This window comes from Thunnus maccoyii, chromosome 1 (assembly GCF_910596095.1).
Source record: "Thunnus maccoyii chromosome 1, fThuMac1.1, whole genome shotgun sequence".
In the NCBI taxonomy this organism is placed as follows: domain Eukaryota; kingdom Metazoa; phylum Chordata; class Actinopteri; order Scombriformes; family Scombridae; genus Thunnus; species Thunnus maccoyii.
In genome coordinates this window covers 29,229,952-29,249,464 of record NC_056533.1, presented here as the reverse complement: position 1 = coordinate 29,249,464, position 19,513 = coordinate 29,229,952, and the positions used below count along the sequence as shown (strand labels likewise).

General features: G+C 39.6%; 2 long non-coding RNA genes across 3 annotated transcripts; one reads left to right on the top strand and one right to left on the bottom strand.

The window, feature by feature from the left end:
• Positions 1-8,737: 8,737 nt before the first annotated feature.
• Positions 8,738-18,994, top strand: LOC121900729. The gene is made up of 3 exons (XR_006097042.1): positions 8,738-8,871; positions 13,323-13,393; positions 18,908-18,994. It is a non-coding gene; the product is annotated as an uncharacterized LOC121900729 (long non-coding RNA).
• Positions 9,761-10,831, bottom strand: LOC121900725. 2 transcript variants are annotated; one of them, XR_006097029.1, is made up of 3 exons: positions 10,625-10,831; positions 10,133-10,241; positions 9,761-10,012 (listed from the first exon to the last, which is right to left on the bottom strand). It is a non-coding gene; the product is annotated as an uncharacterized LOC121900725 (long non-coding RNA). The 2 variants fall into 2 exon arrangements; XR_006097030.1 differs by having other exon boundaries at positions 10,133-10,236.
• Positions 18,995-19,513: the final 519 nt, after the last annotated feature.

Genomic DNA, 19,513 nt, shown 5'->3' with positions numbered 1-19,513 from the left:
AACCAAAAATGATTGACTGGATGAAATAGATAATGGAGCAGAATAAAAACAGTGAGATTATCTCACAGTGTAGGAGTTTTTAGCAGTCAACACTATGGGCAGTGTAACCATTATTGTGAATATTATGAAAATATAAACATAAATAATGCAGTACAACTGAATTATAAAAATGATAAGAATATCAATAATATAAATAATGCCCAACCAGTGACCTCAGTGGTAATTATACACAGTATAAATAGGTTTAGCTTCAACTAAAGCTTAAACAAAAAGTAGCAGTCCAAACCAAAAAAAGTCCAAAACCAAAAAAAGATACAAGAAAATTCCATCTACATCAAAATAGCATACAACATGACAAAATACAGTACCTATTATATCAAAAGGTTATACAGACTTAACATAACATTTGGCAATACATCTTCTATGTGTTTCAAACACTTTTGACCCTTTTTATTACTGCTTTCAAGGAATCCTTGAATTGGAATATTACATCAAAAAATTTATTTTAAATTAGAATTTATATGTATGGGATTTTCCCAGTACTATAATCAAATTAATCATATCTTTTGGAATAGGAGGATTACATTTAAAGCAGGCAACAAAGTCTTTCTTACTAATGTGCATACTGTATCATATATCACCTAAATATTCCTCTAAATCTTTCTAAATCTAAATGTTAATTATTAATAATTGATTAATAATAAAATAAGAGCATTACACTAATGACTCTTCTTTTTTTTCAAGATGTACAGCTATGATCAATGTCTTTCAAACATCTAATTTATAACTACTGTATTAAATAATATTTTGAAATATTGACTTGTCATTAGCATATATTTGCATAATACAGTGACTCATGTGTGGTAGATTATTTACATTTTTTATTTTTTTTAATATGCTATTTTGATACCATATCTTCACCCCACTCTATTCTCTTATTATTCATTGTGACAAATCTCCCCACTCAGATCATTAAAGTGCCATATCTCATCAAGCTAATGGAAACGGCCTCTGAGCCTATCAATGCGCCTATACAAGCTCAGAGCTCCTAGGTAATAATAGAGGATCAGTAGCTTCCCTTGTGAAAGTTAGCATTAAATAAACCACATTAGAATCAAGCATGTGACGTCTGCTGCCCTCTTCTCTGTCCTGTGGAGGTCAACAAACACATTTCATTATTTCCCTTTCATCCTTTAATCTCCTACCTGGTGTAAGCACTGGGCTGGGGATGAGCACACAAATACACAAATGGTCAACAGGAGTTCTTGGGTCATAAATACTGATGTGCAGTATTGCTCCTCGGTGAGAGTGTGTTTGTGTCTGTATGAGTCTTTGTGGAGGGAGAGAGTGAGGGGTAGAGGACAGAAAATGCAGAGTAGAGGATAGAAAGAAGCAAATGTGTAAGAGAGAGGGAAGGTGTGTGCATTCATGACTTTTAGCAACATTGTCATCTTAATCCCTTGTCAGGGACTGAGCTTAGGTTTACACCAGGATTACAGCTCAAGACCAATTATTACCTGAGAAACTGAAGGAGAAGCGCAATGTCAGACCTTGGATCAGCAACCCAAACGTGATGTGACAAGCATGCATTAACTTGAGCCATAACAGGTCAGCATATGGTAAAAATGATGGTGAGCTAGCAGTGTGTCAGGTAGTGTTAGCGAAGACTTACTGCTTTAATGCCTAATAGTCAGCTCCATCATACCTGTCAACACATCAGACACCTGCCAATCATAATCAAGCCACAATCCTCCCACATGATTGTGCTCATTTATTTATGTGTATGTGTGAGTGTGGCTGAGCGAGTTTGCACACAGTGTCCACACAACAGGTGACCTTTGTGTCCCTGCTGACAGTATTATTTCTGTGTTGTGTTTGGCTCTGACACCTCATGAAACGTAAATTGGATTGTAAGAAATTTCATAGAGCCACGGTTGGTAGAGAATACAAGTAGATGTCAGTAGGAGGGAGCCTCTTTTAAATTCCGGTGTTCTGGCTGCCTCGACTCAAGGGTAATGTATGCAGAATCATGGCCAGCCTGGACACATGCAGAGAGAGGGGTCATCTCTATGGCAGCATATCCAACAGCACATTAGGCTGTTCTTTGTCAGACAGAAGCAGTATTATTCACTAAGTGTATTCATCCTTTGTTCCCGGCGTCTCATCCTAGCAATCAGCTAATCACCACTAATCAAGTAATCAAGACTTTGCATGTATTAATTAGGCAATTACATATCATAAAATCCAAAGAAATCCACACAAAACAGAATTCCCAGTGTAATCTTTTTGCTGGCTCCGCTTTCATTTTTGAATAAGCAAAAGGCTCCTCTCAATAAAAAAATAAATGAGTGAATGAAAGAGTGCCAAGACTAATCTATGAAGATATAGAAACACTTTCTGAGGCTGTGCCACTGACAATAAATGGCCCGGGGGATTACATAGGAATTTCTAGTTTACACCTATTAGTGCTGCGGTGAAATGACACCTGTAGTTGTGGAGCATTAAAAATCCTCTGTATCCACAAAACCCACAGACAAGCTCCAAGTCTTCAAAGAGTACCGTGTCCTTGATTCACCTGGTTGCTCATGTCCTAAGTAATGATCAGACCTCTGATTACGAGTTTTGTTTTCAAGCAATTTTTTTTCTTTCAGTAATCTGGTAGCCACTAAGAAGTATTTGCCTGGCTTGAATGAGTATTTGCGCACCATGCAGCTTGCTATAGCCCTAAGATTGATGACCAGCAGTTGAGACACTTTCCTTAGGGTGATGTGGACATACACAGAGGCATTAGTTCCATTGTTTACCGGTGCTATAGATCCTGGGCAATAAGCCTTTACTAATTGCTGCTGCGTGGAGATGGAGTCAGGTAGTCCAGCTCTTGCGATGAGTTCTGTGTAGCTGCAAGGGCTGCAGGCAGAGACAGTAATGATTATGGAATTACCATGGCAGAGATTGTGATGGCTATCCTAATGATTTCATGTTACCGTAATTAGCTTTAAGGGGAGGATTGGTGGAGCGGGGGTGAGGGGATGGGAAATTGAGGGAGGAGAAGAGAGAGGTAGATGCAAGTAAGAGAGTCTGAGAAAAACAGACAAAGACAGCGAGGAAGGAGAGACAGTGAGTAAAGTCAGAGGGAGATGGAGAGTGAAGAAAAAAAGCAATGGAGAAAGTGAGTGTGGTGGGGGGGGGGGGGGGGGGGGGGGGGGGGGGGGGGGGCAAGACAAAAGGGATGGGAAGTGTAGGAGGATGTTCATTAACTAAATGAGGATGAATTGTTAGCATGACTGTGGGCTGGTGAGGTTCCTTAGCTCCAATTTCAGAAATGCTCATCTCACACAGAGAAGGAAGTCAACCCCCTCACAGGCTGTCAGTTCCAAATCCAGCAGATGAACATCAGCTCATCAACATTTTTCTCTTTCTGGCAACCACATTAGTCATGAATGTTACATCCTGAGTGAATGCATACGTCTACTAGATCTATGGATAACTGATGATTAATTGTCATCAGAGGAAAATGTTAGAGCTATGTTCATTCCTGTGGTCATTTTGGTGTACATTATTGCATTGTCTCTTATTCCTGTGGATAACTGCATATAGATGGGTGACAAATTAAAGGAAAACCTGGTACAGGTCTGAATGCTTGAACCCTACAGTGAGGGGATCCGGTGGTTCTGTTATGCTGTGGGGGGCATTTTGCTGGCATGGTTTGGGGTCCACTTGTCCCCTTAGAGGGAAGAGTCACTGCAAATCAATACAAATCAATACAAAGAGTCATCACCCTTATCCTATGATGAAACATTTCTATCCTAATGGGAGTGGTCTCTTCCAAGATGACAATGCCCCAATTAAAAGGGCACAAGGGGTCACTGAATGGTTTGATGAGTATGAAAATGATATGAATCATATGCTTTTGCCTTCACAGTCACCAGATCTCAACCTTGGCTTTGATTCCACGTTTGATTCCAAGTCTCTGGAGCACTTCTGGAGGGATGAACACCATTCTTCAAAAAGATATTCCCTCATGTGGTGTTTTGATGATGGTGGTGGAGAGTGCTGTCTAACACATCAGTCCAAAATCTCCCATAGGTGTTCAATTTGGTTGAGATCTGGTGACTGTGAAGGCGAAAGCATATGATTCACATCATTTTCATACTCATCAAACCATTCAGTGACCCCTTGTGCTCTTTTAATTGGGGCATTGTCATCCTGGAAGAGACCACTCCCATTAGGATAGAAATGTTTCATCATAGGATAAAGGTGATGACTCAGAACAACTTTGTATTGATTTGCAGTGACCCCTCCCTCTAAGGGGACAAGTGAACCCAAACCATGCCAGCACAATGCCCCCCACAGCATAACAGAACCACCGGATCCCCTCACTGTAGGGGTCAAGCATTCAGGCCTGTACCGGTTTTTCCTTTTATTTGTCACCCATCTGTAGATATGATGTGATGTCTAGCTGCAGCTGCAGTGAGGTAAGCTACAGTATCTAATAACATCAATTAAATGTCAGGTTTTAATGCCAGTTCTGCTAATAAAAGAACAATGGCAGCTTTCTTTATTCTGAGCCTCAAGGCGACAAGTAGAAATCCATCACTGAAGAGGCAGAATGTAGTCTCAATAACCCAGATTGCAGTCTGGGATAAGACAAACTAAAACTGTTGCTGATACTTTCTCCTTCATGTTGGACCAACAGCTAACACTGACATTCTCATGCCCATACAATAAATCTTAAAACTCCCACAGTAAAACACTACACATGATAGATGATATGGGAGTGTGAAAGTATCTCAGGTTTTTCTTTTTATAAGCTGTGGGCAGAATTAGAAGTGAGAAGTTTTCATTCAGTTTTCAGGAATGGTAATAGCACTCTCACACCATATGTGTTTACAGCTGTGTGGAGTCATAACAAATAGTGACAAAATGACCACAGCAGAGGTGCGTTCACAAACAGATTTACCAAGCCTGATCCACAATGTGTCTGCAGGAAGACATTATTCTCTGTTGTAACTGGATTTCCTTATGAGTAGGTATTTAATGATAGACTGGCAAATTATCCACTGTCTCACAGTGGCCTGTGTTTGTGTATGCATCTGTGTTTGCATACACACATGCTTTTGTCTTCTTGTTGCATTTTAATTAGCACCTTATTGTGTGCTGCCTAAGCTGTGATTATAATAGATAATTCGTCCTCCCTTTTGTCCCTGCTTCTGAAGTAATTTCCACTGACTGTGAAATATTTAAAGATGGAGATAAGTTATTAACTTAACATGGATATACACCTAAACTGAACAAGGCTGAACATCTTTTCCACCATCTTTTACCATCATAAGTGGGGCGAGAAGCTGGTGGAAGTCATCATTGGTAGAGAGAGAAATAATCAGCAGAGAATATAAAACTGCATCTTCAGGTTGCACACAGGTAGGGACATTGTTGTGTGTTCAATTCCAGTGGTGAGAACTTGACTCAAAAACAAACTTGAGATGCAGTGTGAGTCCATATACGGGCACATATATGTACTGGTTGTTGTTTATAACTTGATTTTGGAAGCACCTCTTTTGTCTCTTCTATGAAAGCATACAGTTCCACCTCTAAGTGACAAAAGATAGTCATTGCTATCATACCTTTCTAAATTACAAAGAACCCCCTGTCCAAACATCAGCAAGTATACTTTAGTATTCTACTATGTGTGCGTGTGTGTGTGTGTGTACATGGTCAAAAAGTTTGTATTAATGTGTCAGTAAATTCACACTATAGGTTTCTTCTGTCACTGTGTTTTTCTCTGAGCAACAGTAACCATTTAAAATGTTTAACACCCTAATTCTTGTTGAGTCACATAAAGCATTTGTCAGATCCTCTCTCCATGTTTAGGATTAACCTAATCCCACCGTTATGAAAATTAAAGTTTGGAATCTTCCTCTGTGTCGCCCCTGAAACAAGTTTCTGCCTCTTTATTGTCATGGCACACTGCCCTCCAAGACTGAGCCACTCCTTTTTCTCTCCATACCAGTGAGTGAAGGGATGGTTTATTCACTTAATGAAAGAGAGAAGGATATTTGCGTGAGGCAGAGAGTTGAGGCAGCCAGTTAATCCCCCTCTGTCTGTGTAACTACTGCTCCGGAGACCTCTATATGTCAGTTAGCATTATACTGTAAATACCTTCTCACAAGGCAGAGAGCTGAGCAGCGGACACTTGTGAAAATTCAACAGCTATAATAATGACCTGCATTAATGGTGTGCTAATTTGGTGCTTATCATTTTCTCTGCCATAGATGAGGTCGCTGTTGCTGGGGTTTAATCCACAAACTTGTGAGTGAAACTCCAGAGAGGTAAACCTAAAGATGTGTCGTTTGTGTGCCACGTGTAAAGGACTCTTAAAATTTTTAAACACCACGAAATAATTACTAAATGACATCTCTAGAGTCAGCTGCAGGTGTCGGATAACTCACTCATTATAGTGTTATTTCTCTAACCCCCCAATATTAAAAGGCTTCCACAGTTACTTATAGCTTCCAGTATTCTCCAGCATGTTCTTACAGTCAGTGTCTGACATACAGTCCCATCTTTTTCCATAATTAATTGGCACACCTGGCAATTTAAGTCTGTAACTTTAATTATACTATTTTGCTACGTTGCTTTTTTGTCTACTTTTGTCAACTATATACTTTCCAGTACAAGTCTAGCTTTCTGAAAAAATAAAAATGGAAAATCTGTCTCTGTATGTGTGTTTGTTTTTATGTGAGAGATGTTCTCAGTACGTTATAATAGTCTAACAGTTGAAGGTGACAGCATCTGATTCTGAGGAAGCAGTCACTGCTGTGTCAGAGCAGTTTAGGACACAGTCAAAGCAGTGTTGAGGAGAGTACAATGGGGGAGTTTATATATTATTGTAGCATGAAGCATAACATAACTCTTTTCCCCAACGAAGGCAGATCAGTTCATTCCACAGTGATTCAGATGGCCAGGACACACTTTCCATTCCATTTTATGGAATCATGTCAAATGGATTTGTTTAGAAATAAAATTGCCCACATTTCTATGTACCAGTGCAAGCTCATATTTCATTGTCCAACTCCCACACACTGTCTGTATACAGTCAGGGGTTGAGTGCAAGCATGATCTGTGCAATAGAGAAAAGCAAATGATGAAATATGGAAAAGAGAGAGAGAGGGGGGAAAAGAAAAAGACCTGCCTTTTTGAAGAAAGGTCCTTTGAAAATATAAATCTTCAGATATACTGTAGAGGAACACTAAAAGAGACATACCCTGATTTTTACAATAATTAACTGGCAGCAATTGACAAGTAACTTACTATAATTTAGATAACAGTAAGTTACATGTCAATTGCTGCCAGTTAGTTACTGTAAAATACCAACACAGTAAACTTATTGTAATTTATTTTACTGCTTTTTTTTAAACTGTTTATATTAACAATAACTAACTGGCAGCAATTGACAAGTAACCCACTGTAAACAGGACTTACAGTAAGTTTAATGTGTTTCTATTTACAGTAACAATATTGTGACTGTAAAATGAAACACAGTAATTTAATGAAACGGTACTTAAAATCACAGTAAGGAAATTGTAACTGTAAGATGAAACATGGTAATATAATGATACTGTGTTGACTGTTACATTAGCTGTACATAACTGTAAAATAAAATACAGTAATTTAATGTTACTGTCAATTGGATTTCAGCACCAGACATTTTGCAGTAAATTAGATTACGGTTATTAATGCAAGGCTTTAAACTTTTAAATTTCAATAAATGAGTACAACAGGAACAAGCATATTTACTTATTTTCACTGTGCGCATGGATTGTGCATACCATATTTACAGAAATCTAATTACCGTCTTCCATATGGAAGCAATACCCACGCTGAATTATATCTTAACTGCTGCAATTATATCTGTGGTGCACAGTGCAAATGGTTTGCCCTCAGACAGGACAGCAAAACAAAATAAGTTGTTTACCCTTAATGACTTATTACATGTGTGCTGGTTCACACAGACTGTAGTAAAAGCGCTTGTTGCTTGCTGCTCTTTGACTACTAGCTCAGTGATCTGCTGACCAAACAGCACAAAACATTTTGCTGTGTAGACCAATATTTACTTACCAACAGTGCAGTCAGTTTTGCATTTCCTGTACATGTTTCATAATAAAAGCCACAAAGTGGTGCACCAGTGGGAATTTATTAATGTGATGTGGTAGCAGCAGGAAATGTTTAGACTTCACGTGCATCAACTTAACATAGTAAATAAGAGTGTTTTATTTTCAGTGTTTCCAGTTGTTATAATTCCTGAAAACATTCCACCATCTCCCCTCTAGCCATAAAAGTAGCAGGGACCATGTGCAACTTTCTGTCCTCTAAAAATCCTTCTGTAACTCACAAGTTCAACAAGTTTTTAAATGTACATATTACAAACATCAGCAAATGTTACAAAGACAACATTAAAAATCCAATATGTTAAAAGCTTGTTTAAACCTGTAGCCACAGTTAAACAAATCCCTGCAAAACAAATATATATACTGATGTCATTTCTTAAATTCACTACAAGTTAAAATAATCAAATCACTGAATTTTACAATATACGAGACACTGTGATTTCCTAGAAACAAAACATTCGATAATCTATATTATACTAGTATAATATTGAACTGTAGGAGATGTGAAGTCACCAGGTAGGGGTGTTGCCTTTCATGCTCTGGAAACACAACCCACTAACTCAGACTGAAGCAAACGATAGCTTACTGGGAACACCAAGCTGTGCACACTTGGGCCAATGTTTGCTATGTTTTCTAAAACTTGCTGAAATATTGCAACCATAGTTTGACTGAGTGCCAGTCCTGGAGCTGGGGAGAGCAGCAGGTGAGCCAATTGTCAATCAACGCCCACATGGCAGACATCAAAGCTACTATAAGTCTTCAAATCTTATTACCTGAGCAATAATTTCCAAAATGACCACTAACACATGTATTAGAGGGCCTGAATTAAGCAATTGAGACCATAATGTTGAAAAAAAATATGACTCTAGAGGGAGGTGGATGCATTTTGAATGTGAGTCAGTTGGTGCCAGGGATTTTTTGGAGCCAGCATCTAGCAGCCATTGGTGGCATCGCACCTCAAGGTACTTCTGCATTGGCTTCAGCCTCAAGCCATGGTAATTGCCCCTTAGTCTGTATTCAGTTTGCTTAAACACAATTACACAAATACTTATGAGAATTTCTGTTCACAAACATGTTGTCTGTGAGGCACTAGAGCCTGAATATTTGAAGGCTACATTGGCAAGAGCAACAAACCTCACAAACCATGGCATCAAAAGCCTCAGCAGGCTAATGTACGGAAGAAATAATTTGTGTCAAATAGATTAGACATGAGAAATGAAAAGTACAGTAAATGCAGCATTAATAACAATATATATGAGCCAACATGTACAAAGCACAGAGTAGTTGAGGCCCGTTTCAGCCACATTAAGCTTGAGCAGCTGCATGAATGTGCAATAGGGACAAATGTGTAGCTTGTCAGATTATATAGATTGTCCTTATCATCTCCAACTTGAACTTGGACCTACCGCCTGTGCCTTATTTGTTCATATTAGGGATCTGCTGATAGCCACAGCGGCAGCATGACTGAGTATCCTGCCTTTCATTAGGGTTTGAGATTCTGATGGCCTGGGACAGTATGGCATGGTACACTTATTTTGTGAATATTAGAAGATTAGAAGGAGACAGGGATATGATAGAAAGAAGGTGTTTATTGTAAAGGCTGGGGAAAGGGAATGCAGGCTTGGGGAAGCTTGGGCAGGTAACTGGGAACTGGGACTGGAGCTTGGGCAGGTGGCTGGGAAACTAGGGTTGGGGCTGGGGTTGGAAGCCGGGAACCAGGATCTGAGGCTTAGGCATGTAGCTGGAAAACTGGGGCTGGAGCTTGGGCTATAAGCTGGGAAGAGCAGGGATCTAGGGCAGGCAAGCAGGGCTGATGAGTTGAGACGAGGGTCTGGAGACAGGGTCTGGAGACAGAACAGGCAGAACTTCAGGAGTCAGGAAACTGGGTTAGGCACAGGAAAACAGGCAACAACAAGAAAACTGGATAAATGCAGCTAAAGGGCTCTAAGTGTAGTAACACTGACTGAAGGAGAGGCTACGATCTGGCAGGGCTGGGTATTTGTAGAGGGCTTGATATCAATGATGAGGTGCAGCTGGGGTGGCTCTGCTCCGACTCCAGCACACCTGTCTCCACTCACACAAGCACGCACACACGCAGGGAGAAAGAGGGAAAGAGTCACTGGGAGGTTGGCAGCAAGTTAGGAAGACACAGGATGATAACATGGCCAATCTTTACACTATTTTTCGACAATTGCCTCGGTTGCTCATAGTGACCATTACAATTCCAAATAGCATAAATGTCATGCAGCTAACTCAGAATTTTGACATCCTTATTAAATCAGTGATTTATGCCTCTCATGTTTTTGAGAACTTTGGGATACGATGCCACAGTGAAAATTTAATAAACTTGTGACAACACCAGTGTTATCAGGTACAGCAGACATTTTACAAGATATTTGTTGATCACGCTCAATATCGCTTTAACATTAGATTTTTAGTTTAGGTCTTCCCCTTACTTAAGAGTTAGTGATGGTGGGCTTCAGGCTGCCACCAGGGCGTCATCCTCCGAGGGGATGAACCAGAGGACGACCGCCACTTAGAACCAGAACCGGAGCAACCCTCCTGCCATCTGGAGATAGACACACCGAGAGCAGGCTGAGCGGGCAAAAAGCAGGAGAAACTGGTTTCTGGTGAAAACAAGCACCGACACCCGGGGAGACATGAGAGCAGCTGCTCGCAAACATCTACGTGTGTTTACAGCAGAGAGCAGGAGGGAGGACAGACGTTTGTGCTGTGACTCTGCTGCTGCTGCAGACTTTCACAGAGCAGTCCCTTTCAGTTTATAATTGTGGTGTTCTTCGTCCGACTACGTATTGATAACATGCTTAGTATTTTACAAATTTGAGATTTTTATTTGATGACTATGTTTTATTTCTATAAAAAAAAAGCAAAACAATGGTATGGGCAGTGGGCAAGTAATGTAATCGGTGTATGCCCCAACACCAGTAACACCGACTACCACGGCAAGCCTAATTGTTACCGTTGCTATTCACAAATATTGATTAAACTGTCCCTAACTCGAATAATAGGTGGTACATTCTCAAATTTAGAGATATTCCCCTTAAGCAGCTTTCCCACCTCGCTAGTCTTATAAAAAGTGACTTCTTTTTTTCTTTCTTTTTTTTTTTTTTTTTAAGAGGGAGCTCCTGATGTGCGATTATATTCCTTTAAAGCCCTCAGACCAGACTGAAAAGCAGATGAATTTGACATTTCTATTCTTTCTCTTCCCCCTTTCTCATCCGGCAGGACTGGAGACTCATTTGTAAAGCAATAGCGTCATTGTAAATCAAGGCCAACTCTCACACACACACACCTCAGACCAACTTTACACTTAAAGGACCTAAAACTTTCATCACTGAAAAGAGGTGAGTAGGAATGTGATCCTCTTGCCTTTAGGAGAAAGTCTTACTCTGAATCCCAATAGACTAATCAGAAAGACATGGGAAGATTTTGTCTCTCTATGTTAATCTTTAAAAATGTAGTTTTAGATCTTTAAAACATATGTCAAAGAAATAATCCTGTTGTACAAAATCAAGTCATAGCAGATTGTTTTAGATTAATCTCTGGTGTGAGATCTAATCCATGAGCATCGCTTGACTGCAAGAGAGCTGTTATAATCCCATATCAAACCAAGGCTGTTAATCTTGTTTCTAACACATGTCCTTTTTCCACTATGTGATCTCATACGATACAAAAGCCTGAACCTACTTCAAGGTGACTCTCAGTGTCATGATGCGAAAATGATTTGAAAATGGATTAGCTGGAGCAGATTGACCCTAAAAAAAATAACAGAAATGATTAAGAGAGGAAGATTTTATTTTCCATTTTGAATGATTTCCTTTGATCCTTAATTTGCTCAAATGTTTTGAACTGTGAGAAATGTAAATGGTTCTGCTAGGGTAAAGTAATCCACAGCTTTCAACACGCACTAACATCAAATCACCCCCACTGCTCAGCTGCAGTCTTTTGGTATTTCACCACGCTCAGTATTCAAAGCATGAACAGCTTTAGATTACCACTCTTTCTGCATGTGAGTGTGTGGGGTTGCATGTGTGTGTATGTGTAACTGCCCTTTTCATCTGCCCTTATTGGTAATCAAGCGACATGGAAATCTCTGCCTGCAGAAGTCAGAAGAGGAAAATGGCTGACTTCACTGGGCCTCGACCCAGCCTCAGCTTCACACTGTGATTTATGTGACTTATTAGCGGGCCCCGACTGGCAGGGCCCATCATCTGAATTATAACTAAGGATTAGGCCCCAGGCTAATGATAGGACCAGGAGGGGAAATTGACCATGTGTTTGGCTGTGGCGTGTTTCCTGTAAACCAGATTACAGAGCACATGCGGAGCCACACAAATATGAGAGACAAGCACACATAGAAATTATGTCTATAAGCACACACAAAGATTAAATACACACATACACACCAGTGCAAAACCACCATATAAAAGATTGGAGGCTGCAGCTGTGCTTAGATTATGAATCTCTATTAACCTTGCCAACCCATCAACTCACTGTTAATGAGGCCAAAGATAACACACACACACACACACACACACACACACAAACTAGTGCATATAAACAGGTGATATTTGTAGTTGGTCATAAGCACTGGAAAATAAGAAAGAGAATCCCATTGCATCAACATAAAAAACTAGAAGCTTGAATTCCCATTTATCAAAAGAACAAGCTCTGACTCTTATTATAAAGCAATACATGTGGATACATGGTCGTCACTATATAGACACTGTAACAAAGCCTCTTCATGTGTTGTACTGGCAGAAGAGTGAAGATAGATTTGTAATTTTTACAGTTTACAATGCATGTCTCCAGTTTTTTCTGTACAAAAAATTATTGTTTTGCAATGATAATGATGGAGATGTTGCCTTTTTGGGGATTTATTCTCCCAAAATCCGACATTAAGAAATCCCAAGAATAGTTGCCTTCAGATCAATTGATCTGGGAAGGTAGAAACTATTTGTGGAAGCGCTGCTTCCCACAGTCATTGGTTTTAGCTACAGAGCTCTAATTAACATAGCTCGATATTGAGTGTTACCTTAGCCATGATAAATAACACTAGCTTTATCTCACACACTCCTTTTCCCTAATTGAATCAACAGAGAAATTGACATTTTTTTTGTTCTTGCTGAACAGGACTTTCGATTTCTCCCTTGGTCAGATGGTGAGAAAAGCCTTGGGGAGTGAGGTGATCAGACGACCTTGAGGTATAGTACAATGAGATGACCTTGGCTCAGAAATCAGGGATGAGCAGACAGAGGAAGCATGCGGTTTGAGGTGTGAAGGCTTATAGGATATACTATCACTCTGTGAATCTACTGTATTGACTTCATTACAGTAACAGTTTTCATTAACATTCTAGTGGAATAAAATCATAATCTCTCTCTCTCCCTGGACACCTGGTAGGTTAGTCTGATTTGAACACCTCTATGCATTTCATCCAACTCAGAAAATTGTCTGGTAGCACAAATTAGCCAGTAGTTCCAGAAAAAGAATACTTTTTTTAATTTCCTAAATAATTGTATGCAATTTTAAACATTTACTTTCAATTTTAGACTGCATATCTAGTGCCAAAACACTCTTCAATCTTTGATTATTAGAAAGCCATTGAAATCAGGCACTCATTTCTTGTCATAGTGCAATTAACAGTCAAAGGAAAAGACCAGATGCCTCTGGCAATTTATAATAGCTCTTAACACCTGCTGAAATTGGATGCAGCTACAATCATTTTCACATAGTTGTTGTGATTTTCCTGATGCCTTTAGGAGATGTTTCAAGATTTGCTTAGGTACAGTTTGCAATATATACTATGACAGAATTATTTGTAGTATTGTGTATCTACCATGCTCTGAATCCTAGAGGCTATTTTACAGGGTGAAATAATTGTAATCCGTAACCTATATTACCTAGAAGTTTTAACATGGCTAAATTAGAGACAAAGAAATAGATACAGTATGGCACCATGTGTGGCATTTGTGAGTCACTCTCATGCCAGTAAGATGTCATGAACTCTAATTGTCTGAACTAGGATGCTCTCGAAAACTTGAGGTAAAATCAAGGACCTCACTTAATTTGATGTCTGGATTTGTCATGAGGATCTGCTGCAAATTACAAATAAAGGTAAATTCAGTTAAAAAAATAAAAGATACACAACAACATCAGCAACCAATCTTAATGTTGTGGTTGAAGTATTTTGACGGCTTCATGTTTTTGTCTCCTATAGTCTACAGTTTTAGCTTTTTAGGGGCCCTCTCTTCCTGTTAAAATGGCTGGATTTCTTTACATGCTCTTTAAAACCGCACTGGGATTTAAGTTTCTACAGAGGAGGAACTGTGCGCATACTTTACAATATAGGGAATTTCAATCCCAAATTTCTCTCAGATCCAACCTACAATTAGTGGAGTCTTCAGTCACGTAAAGTGGGAAGAGGAGCACCAGTTCAACAACATGCATGGAGATCCGTTGATGCAGAAGCACAAAATATCTCGAAAGCAGCCAGTGCTAAAATTACAAAGCTTTACAAGGACTGATGCCGCAACAACCTGCTTTTCTCATACTTCTGCCTCAAGATCTGGAAACCGTACAACTATGCACAGGAAATGGGTATTAAACATGGCAGAAGCTGTGCCAACATGAAGTATATAAGCAGCCTCATCTGCATGAAGAGAGGTGACATGGCTGCAATGATAATTTATTTACAATTTAACAGTTGTTACAATACAATAAAAATAATAAGCAAGTTCAATCAGGAAATCTGATTGATCAGAGATACATTCTATCTGTATTGATTATTTAGTAATTGCTAACCTTAACACAAGGCAAAATTCAAATACTTTAGGGCATAAACTTTTGGTAATCTCATACTGTTAGCAAAATGTTTAGAAAAAATATACATATATGCAATTTCATTCTTTAGGAATGTCATGATCTAAGTACCAAAGTGATTTTCTGTCCTCTAATTATGGGCTTGTGTAGCGTTTTAGGTCATTAAGAAGCTGACTTACAGTACAGGTTGAAAGTTTGGACTTCCCATTCCCTTGAATGAGAAAGTGTTGACTGGTACTGTACATAAACAACACCAGCAGGAGTACAATTCATAAATAAATAAAATTGATTTTCTGTAAATACCCTTAAGCAACCACTTCAGATACGAAAAATAAATGACAATAACTTGCAAAGATTATGGGAGAGCAGCCAGTAAGAGTCAGCTAAACACATAATAGCAGAAGAACAGATCCACAGACTTACTTACTCTAGAGACAAGAAAGAAAAATTGAAACAATTACATTTCATGAACAGTCAACTGAAATCATAAAACATGAAAAAATGGGTATATTAACAAATTAAAAACAAGAACTATTCCAAAAACATTGGTAAAATTTTAGAGAATCTGCCTCATTAATCTGAAATATTACATATCACATGTACTGGACAACACAGTGTTTAGGCTAGTAGAAGTTTCAGTTTATTAACCTGAGGATGGTACACAGATGCTATGTTCCACCCTGTGTTTGACTCTGATCTCAGTCTAAACTTTACTCATGTTTCCATGATGTGTGCCTCAGAGGAAAGAGGCCCAATCTCCTCTGTAGAAGCCACAAAGCCTAAACAGATTCTCTTTTTTTTCCACTGAGAATAGTGATAGACAGATGCATCATGCAACCATACACATACACATGTATACAGTGCATATGCATTCACATGGAAACATTGTGTACATACTCTCTCTTTCTCTCTCTTTCTCTCTCTCTCTCTCTCTGTCTCTCTCTCTCACACACACACACACACACACAAACACACACACAAACACACAAACACACAAACACAGATGGCCTTGTGGAGGCTTTTATTGATTGGGCTGCAGGACAGAGGGAGGACACAGCAGTGGAAAAATACATGCCAAAACAATTTCCTAGACAGCTGGCCTTAAACAGCCAGTCAACTGTCTTAACCTATTAGGAAAAGGTGTGGCTAACAGATACATTTGGCCCTTATACTTGGCACTGTTATTCATTCATTCTGTTATTCATTCATACTCTTCAGGATAACTTTTTCAGACAGTCTTTAGACAGATAACGCATGACAAGACACAGGACTGCCTAAGTCAGTGAGCTCAGGCTAGAAATCACACTCCAGCTCCAGGTTTGATGTTTGGCAGCACCCAGGCTGCCAGTATGTAATCTATCATAGACAGACTACCTACATTAGGGAGTGCCTGGCTAGAGTGAGGGGCAGTGGATAGAGACTTGCAAGCACTGGCATGGAGCAAAGATGTGGCCTGGTTTGCCTCATTGAAGTGTGCAGCAGACAGATCAAAACTCCAGTGTGCATGCATGAAAACAAAATAAAGACGAAGAGACTCAAAGGCTGTGCCTGTTACTGCAAAGGGATGAAGGGGTCTGTGTTTAAGATGGGTCGCCACGCCTTTGCTGTTTGTTGGTGAATTACTCTTCTCTAATTCCTCTCAAGTGGCACAGCAAGATCAAATAGTCATCCACTATAATAACATCAATGGCCATTAAACAAGACCAGTGATTAGGTCTGGGAGCCATTTGGGATATATTTCTAAACAAGTCATCAGACTTTTCTCCATCTCACAGGATAGCCTTGTATCTGCTGAACTCTCACCTATCAACACATTTCCTGCATGCATATCCAAACTGCACAGGGAAGTCATTACACCCCTCAGAGAAGCTAAGTGTAGTACTTAACGTGCAAGGAAAAGCCAACCTTTAAAGGTTATATTTAGTCTCCATGGTCTGGTAACTTCTTTTATGTTCCCCAGACTCAATCATAAACACACTTCTGAGTCCCACAATAGTTGGTGGAATTGAAACGTGGACCATTATGGTTCAATTTGCTCAAAAATCCTGAAATATCTCAGCAAACCCCAAACTAACCAAATTAGTTTGGGAGGGTTTAATTCATCATAAGAGATAAAAGTTTGAAACCTATTTGCTAAAACTTAATTGCATTACTTCATTTCTCAGATTTGTAAGTGAAATTTCATCAGATTACGTAACCTGTCTTGTCCATACTCTATTCCAAAATGAGCACAACTGACACCTCCCACAAAGTGCCGTGATAGGCCTAAAAGTCGACCTTTTTCAAGTTTTATACTGTATCATCTTCACTTCCTCCCCCCCCCCAAAACCAATGTTCTCTGAAATCAGTGAGCAACATTTTACCCAGGCAGTGTGCTTTCCATATGCTTAGAGACTCTGACACCAAGGATGCAATTTAATTAAGCAAGGCTTCAAACACAATCTAAACAAACAGGGAAGCTACAAACAAACAACAAGTCCAATTACAGCAATGTTAATATGCAGGGCCAAGCAGCATTAGGCTACCATGAGAGTGGGAGCGAATGGGAGGAGGAGGAGGAGGAGGAAGAGGAGGAGGAGGAGGAGCAGGGTCTAGCTGCTTTGATCCATGTTTGGAGATCTGACACTAACACTGCTGCTTAGTTCAACGGGGATTCGTATTAGCCAGAGAAGAAACGGTCCTGTTGGTAATCAAAGCACTTCCTTCAGTGCTACAATCCAAGAAATCCTTTACTCATAATAGTCAAAAATATCAGAGAGAAATTGCATCAGAATCCTGAGGCTGTTACATATTTGCAGAGGGACCAAAAAAAATCAATCCAGATTGAGTTTCAAATTCTGCTATTATGTGACAATCACAACAGATGGAGGTAAGGTAGTTTTCCTGAATCCCTTTCTTTATGGGGTAACACTATGTACTCAGCTCTTATTGATCCTAGTACACCTGCCCTTGAACTGGTAATGGCTTCATGGAATTGCCTGTATAATATTCTTTACCTTTAAAAGGGGATCCACTGGTATTGTCCTATACACCATTGTCCAACAGGCCAGAGGTGTATTGATTCTTCTGATTGGATGGCAGGGTTTAGAGCTGCAGGGAGGGAATCCTGTGATCTATGTTCTTTACAGTTGTATTGTACAACATTCAGTACATACAGGCGCAAACACACACACACACACACACTCACACATACACACACAGATACATACACAAGCTGCACAAAAGTATTCCCTAGGAGAGAGCAGAGAGAGATGTGATGTGATATTCGAGTGCAATGTTATCTTATAAATGAAACAATCGCAGCTAGGTTGCTGGGTGATATTGGGTTATCTTAGTGCCACAGGCCATGTCAAACTGTGCCATTACCCGACAATGGTGCAAATCAGCAGCGCATAGTATATGAAAACTGCCCGGAGCTACGTCTACCAAAGTATTGACCCAAACATGAATTGCATGTGTGTCACTGACACTCAGGCTTACATGCGTATGAGTGTGTCTGCCTATTTAAATTCCATGTGTTGTATTTGTATTTGTGTGTGTTCTCCTTGGATATGTAGGCCAAGTGTGTAAGCATGTTGTGACATTTTGAATTACAGATAACCCAACGTTAATGAATATATGTTGTTTTTTTTTTTTTGGCAAACTAATTTAAATCTTAAAGCTTCCAAATTTCAATGTGTGTATCTGTATTTGTGTGTGTGTGTGTTTGTGTGTGTGAGAGAGAGAGAGAGTGTACATGTCGTGGCCTTTTTAAAAATGGGGAGTGAGGATGTGTGACATGTATAGAATGTATCAACCCTGCATGTTGCCACTTTATTATATGCACATAATCCAACAAACCCACCTGGACACCCTGTGCAGATACATTCTTATCCTTGTTTCTTTCTCTCTCACAGTTGGAGATTGTCATATCGTAGCAAGTTGCACCAAGGACTCTGCACAGCAGGAGAGGAAACTCTAAACTCTGTTTCAATCGACTGTCCAACTGTAGCTCCATCAGCGCTTCTTTGTCTGGCATTGAGGACACAAATTTAACTTTGGTTGCACAGAAACTGGTCAGAAATGAAAAGCATGAGCTAATAGACTGAGATGAATGCCTTGCTTTTTAGGCTTAGTAATGGAAGCATAGCTTTTTCTTTTCTCTCTGACTTATTGAAAAGCTGTCTTTTTCCTACATCTTTCTCACATATACCCATACATACATTCACATACACATACACACACACACACACACACACACACACACACACAAACATATCTCCACACCTTTCACTGTTCCTATGACCTCGCAATGTTTGTGTACAGTGTTCATGTGGGACCCAGTGCTACAAGGTAGCCCATATATAGGTGAGAATGGTTCATAAGGCTCACAATGCCGTCTGACCCTAGAAAGTGCAAACTACTAAAAAGAAAAAAAAAAACACAACACACAAATCTAAACAGACAGTCCATGACAGGCCACTATGCACACTACACTTTATTTATTTAATCCATCTTTCTTT